Genomic DNA, 19605 nt, shown 5'->3' on the forward strand with positions numbered 1-19605 from the left:
TGTGTGTGTGTATATATATATATATATATATATATATATATATATAGGCTCTGTCCCTATGAAAATGGGGTTAAAGTGGACACATAGTCTGCATATCGGCTGAGTGCAGAGCTACAGAGCATAAATTTGAAACAGAAAACTGCTCTGGCAGTTTTCTCCACGTTTTGCTAGTTCCTTATGAGGCTCTGTAGTTTGGAGATCCTTCAGAGTCTTGGGTGGGACGGGATCTCCAACCCTGTGTCCGGGTCTTGTGGACAGCCAGCAGGGTGTGTGCCCAGGTGCACACAGCCCATATAACGAGGGGCAGGTGAGAGCAGAATGAGAGAGGAAGGTGAAGTTGGAGCAGTGGCTGCTAGTAAGTGTCTCTGTGTGAGAATAGATGCTGTGTGCATTGAAGGGCTTGAAGCTGTGTGTGTCCAAGGAGCCCAAAGCTGTGTGCGTTGAAGGGCTTGAAGCTGTGTGCGTTGAAGGGCTTCAAAGCTGTGTGCGTCCAAGGAGCGCAAAGCTGTGTGCATTGAAGCTCTTGAAGCTGTGTGCAGTCAAGGAGCCTAAGACTGTGTGCATCCAAGCAGCTTGTTTGAGGGGCCTGTACTGCTGAAGAGTAGCCAGGTGGGCTAGCATTTTCATTTGGATTTTGTGTATTTATTTGAAGCTTGGACCCCTGCGTGGGATTCCTGGATGGACTTTTGTTTTGTTTTTCCCTTTAATAAACATGGGCTACCAGGCCCTTAACTATAAATGCCTCTCTGATGTGGACTCACTGCACCAAAACGCATCTATCCACTTGAGCTGAACAATCCCCAGTGTCACAATATACACACACTGTATTCAGTTTAGCTAGATCCGTTCCTGGTATTCTCTTCCTACTGACAGGCAGGTAGGCGTTTTTACAGTATTTACAGCTACCTGAAGAAAATTGCTGGTGTTCTTCTGATCCTATTAGTACCATAGGCAGGTAGCTGCAGTATTTACAGTTAGTGTACTGTGTCTTCTGCACAGTGTGCACCTAAAGCTACCTGAAGACAATTGCTGTTATTCTGATCCTATTAATACCACAGACAGGCAGCTGCAGTATTTACAGTTAGTGTACTCTGTCCTCTGCACAGTGTCCACCTAAAGCTACCTGAAGACAATTGCTGTTGTTCTCATACTAATAATACTGCAGGCAGGCAGTTGATTCTACTAGCTGCAGTATCAGTATATATATATATATATATATATATATACATCCCAGCTTTGTGCAGCTACATCTCACTGCAGGCCATTAGTATGTCTGGACGGCCAACAAGGAGAGGCAGACAGTCACAAGCCAATAAAAAGGGCAAGCAGGCTCTGTGTCTAGAGGCAACAGTGCTGGTCGTGGAGACGGTGCATCCTCATCAGCACGTGGCCGTGAGACATGCTTGTCCTTTTCGGCAGCTGGCCGTGTTGAGCCGCAACATGCGGAAGACTTGGTAGAGTGGATGACCAAGCCGACCTCATCCTCCTCATCCTCTCTCACCCAGGCTCAGGGTACTTTGTCTGGCAAAGCAGCTGCCAACCCAGCCTCTTCCCTCGGCTCAATGGCATCAGTCACTCCTTCCCTAGCCCCACCATGTCCTCCTGAGGAGTCCCCCAAACTGTTTGACCACAGTGTTGGGTACATGCTCCAGGAGGATTCCCAGAGTTTTGAAGGCTCCTATGATGGTACCCAGCTAGAGGAAGGCAGTAACGTGAGCCAAGAGAGAGGGGGTGCCCAAAAAGGACAACAATCTGGCAGTCATGTTCCTCCAGCTGCAGCATACTGCCAGGTTTGCTCCAGTGATGAGGAGAGAGGGGATGATGAGGTCACACGACTCCACGTGGGTGCCTGATAGGAGAGAGGAGGAGGAGGAAGCACATCTCCAACGAGGCAGGATGCCCTCCAGGGGCCAGCTTAAGGGCAGCACACCAATTGCATCACACCGCAGAGCTCTGCATGTGCAGGGCGCTGCTGTCTCTGCGTGTTATTCCAAAAGTTCTTTGGTGCGGACCTGTCTTTGAGACGAGTGCTTTAGATCCCACCGCTGCTATTTGCAACATATGTCTCAAGCGTATCTCGCGTGGCCAAAACATCATCCACTTGGGCACCACATGCTTAACCAGACATATGTCAACCTGCCATGCAGTTCGTTGTCAAGCGTACCTGAAAGACCCACACCAAAGAACAAAGCGGACCTCTCCTTGCTCCTCATCAGCTTGGATCTCCAACCCCACTATACCTTCAGTCCTCCCTGAAACTTGCACTGAGAGGAATGAAGGTGTAAAATTTGGTGTGTCACAGCCAAGTACTTGCGGGCAACCTGTTTTCGGTACACAGACGTCAGATTGTACCAGGCAAATTTCCCTGCCCCAGCTGCTACACCGCCAAAAGAAGTTCGCTCCCTGCCATCCATGTGCCTAGCGGTTGAATGCTAGCTTGGCTAAATTGCTAGCACTTCAACTGCTGCCTTTTCAGTTGGTAGACTCTGCCCCCTTCCATGAGTTTGTGGAATGTGCGGTTCCTCAGTGGCAGGTTCCCAAACGCCACTTTTTCTCTTGGAAGGAAATTCCGGCTCTCTACCGGCATGTGAAAGGCAATGTCTTGGCCTCGCTGGACAGTGCGGTCAGTAGTAAGGTGCATATTACCCCTGACTCATGGTCCAGCAGGCATGGACAGGGACGTTACCTATCTTTCACCACGCACTGTATGACTCTTCTGGCAACTGGGAAGGATGCAGGACAGGGTTCAGTAGTGTTGGAGGTTGTTCCGCCACCACGCCTCCAATATTCTACTAGTGGTGATTCTGCCACACCTCTCTCCTCCACCCCCTCCTCTTCTTCCTCCATGGCCTCTTCCTGTGCTGATTTGTCCTCGGAACCAGTGGTGCTCCATAGGCATTCAAGGGGCTACGCAGGCAAAAAGATGCCATGCAGTGCTTGAGCTGGTGTGCTTGGGGGACAGGAGCCACACTGGGGCAGAGATTCTGTCAGCTCTGCAGGGGCAGGTTCAGAAGTGGTTGATGCCACACCAGCTTAAGGCAGGTATGGTGGTTTGTGACAATGGCACCAACCTCCTCTCCGCCCTCTGACAGGGACAAATAACCCATGTGCCCTGTTTGGCTCATGTCCTTAACTTGGTGGTGCAGTGGTACTTGGGCAAGTACCCGGGCTTACAGGATGTCCTGAGGCAGGCCAGGAAAGTCTGTGTGCATTTCCGCAGGTCATATAATGCCAGTGCTCGGCTGGCTGACCTCCAAAAGGAATTTAACCTGCCCAAGAACGGCCTAATCTGTGACATGCCCACCAGGTGGAACTCAACGTTGGCCATGCTGCAGCAGTTGCACACGCAGCAGAGGGCCATCAATGAGTACCTATGCGACTATGGCACCAGAACAGGGTCAGGGGACCTTGGTTTTTTCCCCACGCCAGTGGGCTATGATCAGTGATGCATGTACTGTCCTATCACCATTTGAGGAGGCCACGAGGATGATGAGCAGTGACAGTGCATGCATCAGTGACACTGTCCCTCTTGTCCACCTGTTGGAGCACACGCTGCGTGGAATAATGGAAAGGGCACTTGAGGCAGAACAGAGGGAGGAAGAGGAGGACTTCCTTACCTCTCAAGGCCCCCTTTTATCCAGACAGTGTTCCTGCGTGCCCGCCGATCACACAGGAAGAGGAGGAGGATTGTGTCAGCATGGAGGTGGAGCCTGGCACTCAGCATCAGCAGCAGTCTTCAAGGGATCATTTACAGTCCGAAGAAACCCATGGACTTGTACGTGGCTAGTAGGAGGTGGCTGCAGATCATGTCGTCCTTAGTGACCCAGAGGGCTCTGGACCGAATGCCTCAGCAAACCTACGCTGAATGGCCTCCTTGATCCTGCAAATCCTCCGGAACGATCCTCGTATTTGTGGTATCAAGGGGAGGGATGATTACTGGCTGGCAACCCTCCTTGATCAACGTTACAAGGGTAAGGTTGCAGACCTTATCTTGCCATTGCAGAGTGAGCAGAGGATGAAACATCTTCGGGAGGCCTTGCAGAAAGGTTTGTGCAACGCGTTTCCAGAGCCTGGGAGGTCACAACTTCCTGGTCCTCCTGGACAACGTGTTGCTGAGGCTTCGGTCAGTAACAGAAGGAGCGGTGGAGAAGGTGGCCGTCTGACCGATGCGTTTAGACAATTTTTTAGTCCGCAGCCCCAAGGTCTGATCGGTTCCAGCAACCATCGCTAGTGTCTGATTCACATGGTGCAGGATTACCTAGGGGCAAGATCAGACTTGGATACCTTTCTCACCGAAAATCCTCTGGGTTACTGGGTCTTGAGAATGGATCACTGGCCAGAGCTTGCACAGTATGCAATTGAGCTACTGGCCTGTCCTGCATCCAGCGTTCTTTCGGAACGCACATTCAGTGCTCTGGAGGCGTTGTAACCGATCACAGGGTGCGCCTGTCCACCGAATCGGTCAATCGGCTGACCTTCAGAAAAATGAATCAATCTTGGATCACCAGCTACCTAGCACCTGATGCTGATGTAACCGATTGATTTTTTTTTTTTTTTTTTTAATGTTAGATCCCTTCAAGACTGCCTATGCTGATGCTGAGTGACTATCCTGTTATGTTGAGTGACAATCCTCTTCCTCCTCAATTTTCATGCTGATAGCTTGTAAGAACATTTTTGGTTCTGGGCACTGCCACCAGTGGCCAAGGCCCAATTTTTCAGCCCCTGTTTAACAGGGGCGTATAATTAAAATTTTTGACGCTATACTTTGCAGCAGGGCTCATTCCTGCGCTCCAACTATAGCATCTGTGAGGGGTTGCGGTGTTGTGGCACCAATGCCTAAGGCCCAATTTTTCTGCCCCTGTTCAACAGGGACACGTAATTACAATTCTTGATCTAATAGTTCACAGCAGGGCCCATTCCAGCGCCCACCAAGAGTAACTGTGAGGACTTACAGTGTTGTGGCACCAGCACCACCACCACCACCACCAAAGGCCCAATATTTCTACCACTGTTCAACAATGGCATATAATTACAATTCTTGATCTAATATTTTACAGCATGGCCCGTTCCTGCACCCACCAAGAATAACTGTGAGGGCTTACAGTGTTGTGGCAACACCAACACCTAAGGCCCCAATTTCTGCAGAGTATATAGGGCAGGCCCCTACTTTCAAACATCCAACTTACAAACGACTCCTACTTGCAAATGGAAGGAGACAACAGGAAGTGAGATGACATCTACCCCTAGGAAGGGAAATTCTCTCCTGTAAGAGTTAATATGGGAAAAACGTGTCTCCTCTTCACTGATGCTTTATCACCAATCTTTGTTTCACTAAAACCCCCAAATTTAAAAAAAAACATTTGTCATTGGGACAAAAAGTGAGATGAAATCTTCTGAAGAGGTGCACAGACAGCAAAACAAATTTTACAGGGGTGATAACCCTTCCCTATGTTTTCCAAAAAGCTTAAAAATATTTTTTTTTGTTGGAGCTACACTTTAAAAATGTACCAGTTCAAAATTACAAACAGATTCTACTTAACAACAAACCTACAGTCCCTGTCTTGTTTGCACCGCCTGTATACTGCTGTTTAGAGTATATAGGGCCTGGGGGCCCCACGCCTTTCCTTTTTTTAATTTGGGTGTGGGGTTCCCCTTAATATCCATACAAGACCCAAAGGGCCTGGTAATGGACTGGGGGGGGGGGGTTACCCATGCCGTTTGTCTCATTGATTTTCATCCATATTGCCGGGACCCGACATTACATTAAAGCCGCAAGCAGTTTTAAATTAGTTTTATTCCTTTAAAAATGTAATTTTGTGCAGGGACTGTTCTAAGCATGGGAAACACCCCAGGTACGATATTTAAAGGAATATTTCACTTTTATTTTTTCACTTTAAGCATCATTAAAATCACTGCTCCCCAAAAAAACGGATGTTTCCTAAAACTTTTTTTGCATTGATACTTATCCCCTGGGGCAGAACCCGGGTCCCCAAACCCTTTTTTAGGACAATAACTTGCATATTAGCCTTTAAAATTAGCACTTTTGATTTCGAACGTTCGAGTCCCATAGACTTTAATGGGGTTCTAAAGTTTCTGGTGCGAATCAAACCGGGGGGTGTTCGGCTCATCCCTAATGATGATCGAGAACCAGATCAGCAAATGCCAGCCTATTGTAAGACAACCATACTTCAAGTTTTTTGAACATTTTTGCTGTTCTGTGTTCGGGATCTTGTCCGCTGTATGGGTAAGATCTGCCAGGCAAAGAACCTTATGTTTTTTTGTTGCTTTCTGTATACTGACAGGACTTTTATTGTAGGTTATATTTTTGGCATTGTAAGTAGGTCTATTAATTGGGGAAGCACCTATATTTAAATCCTCTATAGGGCCCATTTAATGCAAACCTAAAGTGAATGCTGTGTGTGACTGAGCAGGCTGTGTAACTGTATGTTGTGTAATAAGTATATGAAAAATAGAAATGTATGAATTGTGATTATTACCTTTTGTATGGGACCAAGACACATGTCCCCATAAGTGTACAAGTGGCCATGAGGGGGAAGGCCGGCCAGGCATGGTTGTTCCATCACTTACAATGGGGACTGTTTGTTAAAAGGGCTACTCCCTGTGGACAATAGCATGGGGGAAGAGCTCTGTTTGTTTTGAGATGAAAAGATCATGAATGCAAGCACCACTGTGGGTATTTCTCAAATGTTTTGTTCCTATGGAAGCTGATGCCAGAGTAAGTATATGAACTTTATTTGGGAACGTATTGGGAAAGTATTTGCTGGCACTGGATCAGGCGAAGGCTTTTGATCGTGTCAATCATGAGTACCTCTGGCTTCTCCTTGACAAGTATGGCCTGGAGGGTGGGTTTATTGGATGGCTTAAGACTTTATACAGAGAGGCAGAGAGCTTCATGTTTGTTAATGGTTGGGTTGGACGGCCCTTCGGGGTTGGATCGGGGTGCACCAGGGGTGTCCGCCTTGCCCTTTGCTATACGTGTTCGCAATCGACCCTTTCATCAGAAGGCTAGAAAGCGGACCGTTGTGCGGGGTGCCGGTGGGCATTACTGGTGAGCCACCCTTGAGGGTTGTAGCCTATGCTGATGACGTTTCTGTTTTTATCTCTGGGACAGAGGAGGCGCAGGAGGTGGTTTCAGTTATAGAGCAGTATTCCGAGGTATCAGGCTCCAAGGTCAACCGTGATAAAAGTGAAGTTTTTTGGATGAGCGAGGGAGGTGAGAGCTTTGCACTTCCGGACACCTTCCCGAGGCCTCAGCAGAAAGTTAAAGTATTAGGCATCGAGTTTGGCCCTGATGATTACAGTAAGTCAAATTGGGAAGCCAGGCTGAATGATGCTGATGTCAAGGTGAAATGCTGGAAAGGATGGCGGCTCTCCTTGAGGGAAAGGGTGGACTTGATTAAGACCTACCTGATTCCTTCCTTTCTGTGTGTCAGCTTTGCATGCATCTTGCCAGAGTCTTGCTCTACCAGGATTTATAGTTGTTTCTTCCAATTATTATGGGGGAACAGGCTGAATCTTGTGAAGCGGAATGTGACTTGCCTATCTAGGTGGAAGGATGGCCTAGGGATGGTCAACCCGGTTGTGTTCTTCTCTCTGATGTTTTTGAAACACAATTTTGGTAACATGCTAGCAGAGAGACCGCATGGATAGGTGGGTATTTTCCAGATCGGGTTTAGACCTTTTCTGGGCTGTTGGGAGAGTGGCAGGCCAGTGAAAAGCTTAAGGATCAAGCATGGCAAGCTGCCTGGCTTATGTTGCCCTGTGCCTAAAAATTCTTAAATGGTGGCATGTGACAGCGGAGGATATCAGGTCCCTTCCTAGGAGACTCCTGGGTGATAAGATCGTGGGTACTGTCTTTTATGCGCCACTGGCCTTAAGGGATTGCCCAGGTCATATTATGAGGGAGGGTTTACATTTAATAAATTCTGAGCAGATTCCCTTGAAATTTAGGGACCAAGCCTGGCTCGCTTTCCACGGTAGGCTCTATGTGAGGGGGAACGTGAAGTGCCGCTCTTTGGACAATCGTGGTTGTCCAAGAGCGGAGTGTCAGGGTGAAGTGTAAATCATGGACCACTTCTTGCTTCAGTGCCCTTTCAATATATAAGTCTATAAAAAGATGGGGAGGGCTCTGAATATTCCTTTCCTGCCTAGCATGTCTTATGCTGAGTGGGTGTATGGAGCATTGCAGAATCGCAAGGGATTTGATTTGGACACTCTTTTTCTAGTCAGCTTAGTAGTGCGATATTACACGGTGTCAGGTATCCCTTCTACAGAAAGTCCTTCCTGTTCCGGTGGTGGTATGTGAGATTCTTGGTGAGGTAGGGAAAATTCGGGGTCTCCAGAAAGACAGATGGCAGCAAAGGGTCTGGATAAAGGCGTTGAGGAATATCAGGCCTGTAGCTGCTGTTTGTTGATCTCTGGGTGTCGGGTTCTTTCCCTGTTTTCTCTCTGGACACTCCCTTAGATTTTCAAGGATAAACGTAATTTTGAAGAAAGGCTACATACACATGATGATCTATGTTTCTTGGTCTGAATGTTAATCAAGTTGAGTAATGTATAATATATATATATATTACAGTGATATTTCTCTTGGTTGAGGAAAAAAACCCTTTGTTCATATATTATAGGTGAGTAAGCCTTTATTATTATGTTTAGTCGTGTATACAATATGTTATGCATATTTAAAAAAATAAATAAAGTTCATGTGCTTGTAAAGTCTCAATACTTTTGGTAATATAGTGTATTTTCCTGCTCACCTAGAATCCAGCTTTAAATAAATTTGATTATTTTGATAATGTAGATGCTTGTATGAACCATAACACATCTTATTAACTTTTAGTTTTAAACTGTAATATCTACATACTTAACACAGTTATGCTAACAACATAGAAGTTAGAATGTTAAGCTGTCATGTAATTTCAGCATGTAAACTTTGGTAAACAGACTTTAGCAATGTATAACTCTAATTAGTCATTTAATTATGCCTAGGGAGGAAGCATGCGTGAACTGGATTATCAATAATTAAATAAAGAAATTAATAATCATTCAAAATATTTCCGAAAAGGTAATTTTAGTAAATGTATTGCCAACTGTCTTGCTTGTATTTTATAAAACCCAATTTCTAGTTTAAGCCATGGACCTCCCCTGCCCCCGGACAATCTAACAATGTAATGTACAGATATCTTAAGGAGATACTGTCACATTAAAAAAACTTGAAATCAAAGCATATACTTGTAGAGAAGAGTGTAAATACTTACCTTTTCTGCTGCCTGGACCACTCAGTGCAGCTCTGTTACATACATTAGGTTATCCAAAGGCAATTATTCAGATCTTAGGATATCAGGACCACCTAAATAAATGTAGGACCATCCCAGGTCTATCTGACTGCCTCCACCACACTCTCTATTCTACCAATTGTACACATTTTAAAACTCCTAAATTGTATTACTTTCCTCCATCGTTTTCTTTTTTTTTCTATGTTGTTTGGTTAAAACCTCTTTTAAAGGCGATCGTTCTGGCTTTGTTCCACTGAGGAGAAATTTGTCAAGGTCTTGTTCCCACAGCACCCTTTAATTATTAAATCTCCTTTCATATCTAACTATTAAGGAGACCTCAGAACATTACTGTAATACTCAAGTAGTCAAGCAAGATCTCTGTTTTTCCCCATAAATCTTCAGTTTATGATAATTACTGGTTATAAACATCTGTCTCATTGGTATAAAGTTCCTTCTGGGTTCTGTAAATTCTTTGCTAATACACCAGTAACAATGGCCATATGGAATAGTAGAAATGGAACAATTTTGTGCATTTTCTGATTTAGTTAATAATTCAGAGCATTATATCACATTGTATAATATACAGAATGATTGAAAGGGACATCACTGTATTCTTTTTGTTGTTACTGCGCTATCACCCCTCTATCAGAGCTATATGTTAACATGATTTGCAAAACTACCCCCATACGGGATGCGGTTAGGTAAACTAGATGTAAACCTCAACTGAATTACATTTGTTTCTTAATGGTGACAATGACAATAGTTGACCATATCTGCATTCCATTTGTAGAAATGGCCTCCATCAGAAGCTCATGTGACAGGATGTCAACACTCAAGAGAGCAATGGGAAGACAGGTACAGAGCATTGTCACCCCATATCTGACAGGGTCTGAACAAGGACCTTTAAGGTAAGTTCTCAAGATATAATTTTAAAGTGGTTTTAAAGGCAGAAGGTTTTTTTTATCTTAAAGCATTCTATGTATTAGGATAAAAAACCATCGGTGTGCAGCTCCCCCCTCTGCCCCTTAATACTTTCCTGAGCACCATCTCAATCCAGTGATGCTGCACAAGAGACTCAGCTGCCCAGGACTCTCCCTCCTGATTGGCACAGAGCAGCGTGCACATTGGCTCCCGCTGCTGTCAAAGTCAGTGAGCCAATGAGGAGAGAGAGAGGGGGTAGAGCCCCTGTGTCTGAATGGACACAGAGCTGTGGCTTGGCTTGGGTGCCCCCATAGCAAGCTGCTTACTGTGAGGGCACTTGGCAGGAGGGAAGGGCCAGGAGTGCCAACTAAAGAACCCGAGAAGAGGAGGATCTGGGCTGCTCTGTGCAAAATCACTGCACAGGGCAGGTAAGTATAACATGTTTGTTATTTTTAAACAAAAAAAATTGACTTTAGTATCATTTTACTGATATTTACTAAAATATTTTAAAATGACATCTGAATTTTATTAGCATCTTAACCACTTAAGGACCGCCTCACGCCGATGTATGTCGGCAAGACGGCACGGGCAGGCAAAATCACGTACATATACGTGATTTGCCTCCCGCGGGTGGGGGGTCCGATCGGACCCCCCCAGTGCCCGAGGCAGTCCTGTTTTGTTCCCCGGTGATCGGAGGTGAGGGGGAGGCCATCCGTTCGTGGCCCCCCCTCGTGATCGCCGCCGGCCAATGGGAACATTCCTGTATGCTAAACAGCAGCAAAGGAAGTGATGTCATCTCTCCTCGGCTCTGTATTTTCCGTCCGGCGCCGAGGAGAGAAGACTGAAATGTGAGTGCACAACACTACACACACAGTAGAACATGCCAGGCACACAAGATTGCCCCCTAGTTAACCCTTTCACCACTGATCACCGTATAACTGTTACGGGTGATGCTGGTTAGTTCGTTTATTTTTTATAGTGTCAGGGCACCCGCCGTTTATTACCGAATAAAGGTTTAGCCCCCTGATCGCCCGGCGGTGATATGCGTCGCCCCAGGCAGCGTCAGATTAGCGCCAGTACCGCTAACACCCACGCACGCAGCATACGCCTCCCTTAGTGGTATAGTATCTGAACGGATCAATATCTGATCCGATCAGATCTATACTAGCGTCCCCAGCAGTTTAGGGTTCCCAAAAACGCAGTGTTAGTGGGATCAGCCCAGATACCTGCTAGCACCTGCGTTTTGCCCCTCCGCCCGGCCCAGCCCAGCCCACCCAAGAGCAGTATCGATCGATCACTGACACTTACAAAACACTAAACGCATAACTGCAGCGTTCGCAGAGTCAGGCCTGATCCCTGCGATCGCTAACAGTTTTTTTGGTAGCATTTTGGTGAACTGGCAAGCACCAGCCCCAGGCAGCGTCAGGTTAGCGCCAGTACCGCTAACACCCACGCACGCACCGTACACCTCCCTTAGTGGTATAGTATCTGAACGGATCAATATCTGATCCGATCAGATCTATACTAGCGTCCCCAGCAGTTTAGGGTTCCCAAAAACACAGTGTTAGTGGGATCAGCCCAGATACCTGCTAGCACCTGCGTTTTGCCCCTCCGCCCGGCCCAGCCCAGCCCACCCAAGTGCAGTATCGATCGACCACTGTCACTTACAAAAAACTAAACGCATAACTGCAGCGGTCGCAGAGTCAGGCCTGATCGCTAACAGTTTTTTTGGTAGCTTTTTATTGAACTGGCAAGCACCAGTGGCCTAGTACACCCCGGTCGTAGTCAAACCCGCACTGCAGTAACACTTGGTGACGTGGTGAGTCCCATAAGTGCAGTTCAAGCTGGTGAGGTGGCAAGCACAAGTAGTGTCCCGCTGCCACCAAAAAGACAAACACAGGCCCGTCGTGCCCATAATGCCCTTCCTGCTGCATTCGCCAATCCTAATTGGAAACCCACCACTTCTGCAGCGCCCGTACTTCCCCCATTCACATCCCCAACCAAATGCAGTCGGCTGCATGAGAGGCATTTTCTTTATGTCCTCCCGAGTACCCCTACCCAACGAACCCCCCCAAAAAAGATGTCGTGTCTGCAGCAAGTGCGGATATAGGCGTGACACCCGCTATTATTGTCCCTCCTGTCCTGATAATCCTGGTCTTTGCATTGGTGAATGTTTTGAACGCTACCATTCACTAGTTGAGTATTAGCGTAGGGTACAGCATTGCACAGACTAGGCACACTTTCACAGGGTCTCCCAAGATGCCATCGCATTTTGAGAGACCTGAACCTGGAACCGGTTACAGTTATAAAAGTTAGTTACAAAAAAAGTGTAAAAAAAAAAAAATATATAAAATAAAAAAAAATAGTTGTCGTTTTATTGTTCTCTCTCTCTCTATTCTCTCTATTGTTCTGCTCTTTTTTACTGTATTCTATTCTGAAATGTTTTATTGTTATTATGTTTTATCAAGTTTGTTTTTCAGGTATGCAATTTTTTTAATACTTTACCGTTTACTGTGCTTTATTGTTAACCATTTTTTTGTCTTCAGGTACGCCATTCACGACTTTGAGTGGTTATATCAGAATGATGCTTGCAGGTTTAGGTATCATCTTGGTATCATTCTTTTCAGCCAGCGGTCGGCTTTCATGTAAAAGCAATCCTAGTGACTAATTAGCCTCTAGACTGCTTTTACAAGCCGTGGGAGGGAATGCCCCCCCCCATCGTCTTCCGTGTTTTTCTCTGGCTCTCCTGTCTCAACAGGGAACCTGAGAATGCAGCCGGTGATTCAGCCAGCTGACCATAGAGCTGATCAGAGACCAGAGTGGCTCCAAACATCTCTATGGCCTAAGAAACCAGAAGCTACGAGCATTTTATGACTTAGATTTCGCCGGATGTAAATAGCGCCATTGGGAAATTGGGGAAGCATTTTATCACAGAGATCTTGGTGTGGTCAGATGCTTTGAGGGCAGTGGAGAGATCTAGGGTCTAATAGACCCCAATTTTTTCAAAAAAGAGTACCTGTCACTACCTATTGCTATCATAGGGGATATTTACATTCCCCGAGATAACAATAAAAATGATTAAAAAAAAAAAAAAAAATGAAAGGAACAGTTTAAAAATAAGATAAAAAAGCAAAAAAATAATAAAGAAAAAAAAAAAAGCACCCCTGTCGCCCCCTGCTCTTGCGCTAAGGCGAACGCAAGCTGCGGTCTGTCGTCAAACGTAAACAGCAATTGCACCATGCAAGTGAGGTATCACGCGAAGGTCAGATCGAGAGCAGTAATTTTAGCAGTAGACCTCCTCTGTAAATCTAAAGTGGTAACCTGTAAAGGCTTTTAAAGGCTTTTAAAAATGTATTTATTTTGTTTCCACTGCACGTTTGTGCGCACTTGTAAAGCATGTCATGTTTGGTATCCATGTACTCAGTCTAAGATCATCTTTTTTATTTCATCAAACATTTGGGCAATATAGTGTGTTTTAGTGCATTAAAATTTAAAAAAGTGTGTTTTTTCCCCAAAAAATGCGTTTGAAAAATCGCTGCGCAAATACTGTGTGAAAAAAAAAAAATGAAACACCCACCATTTTATTCTGTAGGGCATTTGCTTTAAAAAAATATATAATGTTTGGGGGTTCAAAGTAATTTTCTTGCAAAAAAAAAAAAACTTTTTCATGTAAACAAAAAGTGTCAGAAAGGGCTTTGTCTTCAAGTGGTTAGAAGAGTGGGTGATGTGTGACATAAGCTTCTAAATGTTGTGCATAAAATGCCAGGACAGTTCAAACCCCCCCCCCAAATGACCCCATTTTGGAAAGTAGACACCCCAAGCTATTTGCTGAGAGGCATGTCGAGTCCATGGAATATTTTATATTGCGACACAAGTTGCGGGAAAGAGACACATTTTTTTTTTTTTTTTTTTTTGCACAAAGTTGTCACTAAATGATATATTGCTCAAACATGGCATGGGAATATGTGAAATTACACCCCAAAATACATTCTGCTGCTTCTCCTGAGTACGGGGATACCACATGTGTGAGACTTTTTGGGAGCCTAGACGCGTACGGGACCCCGAAAACCAAACACCGCCTTCAGGCTTTCTAAGGGAGTAAATTTTTGATTTCACTCTTCACTGCCTATCACAGTCTCGGAGGCCATGGAATGCCCAGGTGGCACAAAACCCCCCCAAATGACCCCATTTTGGAAAGTAGACACCCAAAGCTATTTGCTGAGCGGTATAGTGAGTATTTTGCAGACCTCACTTTTTGTCACAAAGTTTTGAAAATTGAAAAAAGAAAAAAAAAATGTTTTTTCTTGTCTTTCTTCATTTTCAAAAACAAATGAGAGCTGCAAAATACTCACCATGCCTCTCAGAAAATAGCTTGGGGTGTCTACTTTCCAAAATGGGGTCATTTGGGGGGTTTTGTGCCACCTGGGCATTCCATGGCCTCCGAAACTGTGATGGGCAGTGAAGAGTGAAATCAAAAATTCACGCCCTTAGAAATCCTGAAGGCAGTGATTGATTTTCGGGGCCCCGTACGCGGCTAGGCTCCTAAAAAGTCCCACACATGTGGTATCCCCATACTCAGGAGAAGCAGCTAAATGTATTTTGGGGTGCAATTCCACATATGCCCATGGCCTGTGTGAGCAATATATCATTTAGTAACAACTTTGTGCAAAAAAAAAAAAAAAATGTGTCACTTTACCGCAACTTGTGTCAAAATATAAAATATTCCATGGACTCAATATGCCACTCAGCAAAAAGCTTGGGGTGTCTACTTTCCAAAATGGGGTCATTTGGGGGAGTTTTGTGCCACTTGGGCATTCCATGGCCTCCGAAACTGTGATAGGCAGTGAAGAGTGAAATCAAAAATTTACACCCTTGAAGGCGGTGATTGGTTTTCGGGGCCCCGTACGCGGCTAGGCTCCCAAAAAGTCCCACACATGTGGTATCCCCGTACTCAGGAGAAGCAGCTGAATGTATTTTGGGGTGCAATTCCACATAGGCCCATGGCCTGTGTGATCAATATATCATTTAGTGACAACTTTTTGTAAACTTTTTTTTTTTTGTCATTATTCAATCACTTGGGACAAAAAAATAAATATTCAATGGGTTCAACATGCCTCTCAGCAATTTCCTTGGGGTGTCTACTTTCCAAAATGGGGTCTTTTGGGGGGGTTTTGTACTGCCCTGCCGTTTTAGCACCTCAAGAAATGACATAGGCAGTCATAAACTAAAAGCTGTGTAAATTCCAGAAAATGTACCCTAGTTTGTAGACGCTATAACTTTTGCGCAAAAAAACAATAAATATACGCTTATTGACATTTTTTTTTACCAAAGACATGTGGCCGAATACATTTTGGCTTAAATGTATGACTAAAATTGAGTTTATTGGATTTTTTTTACAACAAAAAGTAGAAAATATCATTTTTTTTCAAAATTTTCGGTCTTTTTCCGTTTATAGCGCAAAAAATAAAAACCGCAGAGGTGATCAAATACCATCAAAAGATAGCTCTATTTGTGGGATGAAAAGGACGCAAATTTTGTTTGGGTACAGCATTGCATGACCGCGCAATTAGCAGTTAAAGCGACGCAGTGCCAAATTGAAAAAAGACCTCTGGTCCTTAGGCAGCATAATGGTCCGGGGCTCAAGTGGTTAAAGCTCATCTAAGAATCTAGTGATTGGTGGTACATTTACTTTCGAAGAATGATGATCTTAATTGATTGATTAACAAAAGGCTGTTCCGACTTTAGGTTTTATTGGTTTAACCACCTAAAGACCAAGCCTATTTTTTACACTTGGTGTTTACAAGTTAAAATCATTTTTTTTTTGCTAGAAAATTAGTTAGAAAAAATCAAATGTTATATATATTTTTTCAGACACCCTAGAGAATAACGTGAGATAGGGGGCGCTAATTAAAAAATTCCACATTATTATAACACATGAAATTGTGAATGGATAAACATAACTAAACCTAAAAAAAACTCAGTAAAAGTCCTTAGGGTGAGAATCTTGAAGTAAGTGAAAATATAAAAGTGCTAAAAAAACATAGTCCCAAATGACGAAAAAACATGATTTTCCAATTCCAAAAAATTGTTGCAAGGTGATCTTATTTTCTAAACTTGATAGTGAGCAATCCTTCACCACATAAATATCAACACCCGACGTGAGCAGATGAAAAAGCTGCTTACCAGCTGTATTTGACTTCTTTAATTAAAAAGAAATTCAAATATCGCTTTGGCAGGTTTATGCCTGCTCGCATATATGGATGACTTGGAGATGTACAAGGGACCCTCTTCCTCACAGTTTAAGGCAGGATATGCAAAACAATTGAAAAGCATCCATAGCGTGATATTGTTTATTAAAAAATATTGTAAAAAGAAAAGCCAAATGGCTCCTTACATTTAAAAAGTGCCTACCCGGCACTGGGGCTGCTGGCTTGTCACAAGTAGAGAAGGCTGGATCTGTACCGCGTCCACCGCCATGGATGGTGTGCGTTCCACTGACCACAGGAGATGACCAGAGGACCGGATATGGCGTAGGGCAACGTCACCAGGTACCGCCTCAACATACGTTTTGTGATTACGTCTTCAGGAGGTGTACCTGCTCACTGGAAGTCACGTTATTTATGGTATTCAACCCGATTGTTAAAGAGATATAGATGCGTGCGCAGCCACAGTTCCGGTTTACATATGCACCCATCTAGACATCATACAAATGTATAAATACTTAGCGAAACACATAGGAATTTAAAATAGTAATAAAATAAATGACATATTCGTAATGTTGGACTCAGAAATAGAAATACAAAAATATATATATATATATATATATATATATATATATATATATATATATATATATATATATAAACAGGACAACCCCTTCCTGCTAACATAGGTGTCTAATCTTGTTGGGTGACTAAGGAACACTAATTTTACAAAACTGGATCTTAGCATGATGTAACCTCGCCCATCCCCCACAGAGAATAGTGATGGATATCAGTAGATGCTAATGCATTAAAAATATAGATGAGTGCCCAATTAATAATCATACATTCAAGTAAGATATCCTTTTTTTTAAAAAAAACTGGTCACCTCAAAAACACCCCTAGAGGGCAGCACCACTGATTTGGTCATTGGATAAAAAGCAATTCAAATCCAGCTTAATGTTCATGCCATATGGCTGGATAGTGGATAATTTATACAACCATTTGGTCTTGTTTTGTGAGACCGCTCTGTTCATATGTGTTCCCCTCCAATGTTTAGAGATCTTGTCAATTCCATAGAAGGTACAGAGTGTGCGGTCACTGTTGTGAAATTCTTTAAAATGTCTTGACACACTATGGTTTAGGAATCCTTTTTTGATGTTTGCCAGATGCTTGTTTATTTGATTCTAAGTTGTGAACATGGGCACTCCAAGACGTAGGTGACATGGCCTGATTAGCATGTTATCAAAGGTTTAATTTTGAAACTTTCCTTGGTGACCATAGATTGAAAGTGTGAGATTTTTTTTAGGGTCCCCAGATTTTTTTGTGGTTACCTGGAGCCCTCTTATAAATGAATTTCGGTTTGGAAGGAATAGATGACCTTAGATCTTTATCTTTCAAGAGTATAGGCCAAAATTTCTTAGACTCAACCTATTTGTATTGTCTGTGGAATCCTGACACAAAAGCCACCTGATCTTTATATTCTTTTTTAGGCTTTGTTGTCAGAAGAGATTGTCTATCAATTGAAGACACTTGCCATACCACCTGATTCAGCGTCTCCAATTTATAGCCTTTCTCCAGGCACCTTTCTGTTAAAATTCCTGCTTGTAGAAAGAACTCTTCATCATTATTGCAGTTGTGCCTTAGTCTCATGTACTGCCCCTTAGGGACAGCCCCTATCCACTGTGGATGGTGGTAACTGTGCGTGGGCACAAAGCCATTTCTATCAGTGGCCTTGAAAAATGTTTTTGTCTCAAAAGGGCTGTTATTTTTAGTTATGGTAAGGTCCAAATAGTTCACAGTTGAATTACTTACTTCAGCCGTGAACCTTAAACCACTGGTGGTACTCACGAGAGAATACTACTATGAAGAAATACAAAGGCTACTCAGTGATACAGCCACATATAGAAGGCTTAATGGAGACCCTACGGCACGACTCAAATTGGAGCTGGAAAATTGGGTCACAGAGGGATTGAATCATAAATTGCTCAACCAAAAATAAGCAGATTATTTAATTCTACATGCTCCTAAAGTCCCAGTACTATACATAGTACCAAAAATGGTGGTTTGGTTTAAGGTTCACGGCTGAAGTAAGTAATTCAACTGGTCACGTTGCCCTACGCCATATCCAGTCCTCTGGCTGTCTCCTGTGGTTGGTGGAACGCACGCCATCCACGGAGGTGGACGCGGTACAGATCCAGCCTTATCTACTTGTGACAAGCCAGCAGTCCCAGTGTAGGCACTTTTTAATGCAAGGAGCCATTTGGCTTTTCTTTTTACAATATTTTTTAATAAACAATATCACGCTATGGATGCTTTTCAATTGTTTTGCATATCCTGCCTTAAACTGTGAGGAAGAGGGTTCCTTGTACAATTTCAAGTCATCCACATATGCGAGCAGGCATAAACCTGCCAAAGTGATATTTGACTTTCTTTTTAAGTAAAGAAGTCAAATACATCTGGTGAGCAGCTTTTTCATCTGCTCACATCGGGTGTTGATATTTATGTGGTGAAGGATTGCTCACTATCAAGTTTAGAAAATAAGATCATCTTGCAACAATTTTTTGGAATTGGAAAATCATGTTTTTTCATCATTTGGGACTATGTTTTTTTAGCACTTATATATTTTCACTTACTTCAAGATTCTCACCCTAAGGACTTTTATTGAATGTCTTTTTATGGTTTAGTTATGTCAAGATTTAGTCACGATTTCATGTGTTATAATAATGTGGATAATTTTATTAGCGACCCCTATCTCACGTTATTTGCATTAGGAGTGTCTATCACTTTTGCAGGGGAGCAGCTTATTTGAAATTTTAATTTTTAAGGTTGGCGTTTATTTTTACATTTTACCCCAGAGAATAAAATGCCAGTCGTTTTTGGAAAAAATACACTTTTTTGAATGAAAAAATAAGAAATCAGTAAATTTAGCCCAAGTTTTTTTCTATATTGTGAAAGATAATGTTACGCCGAGTAAACTGATACCCAACATGTCATGCTTCAAAATTGCACCCACTCGTGGAATGGCGACAAACTTTGACCCTTAAAAATCTCCATAGGCGACGTTTAAAAATTTCTACAGGTTATAAGTTTTGAGTTACAGAGATGGTCTTTTACTAGAATTATCACTTTAACGATCACGGCGATACCTCACATGTGTGGTTTAAACACTGTTTACATATGCGGGC

Source organism: Aquarana catesbeiana, linkage group LG09 (genome assembly GCF_042186555.1).
Source record: "Aquarana catesbeiana isolate 2022-GZ linkage group LG09, ASM4218655v1, whole genome shotgun sequence".
NCBI classification, from domain to species: Eukaryota; Metazoa; Chordata; class Amphibia; order Anura; family Ranidae; genus Aquarana; species Aquarana catesbeiana.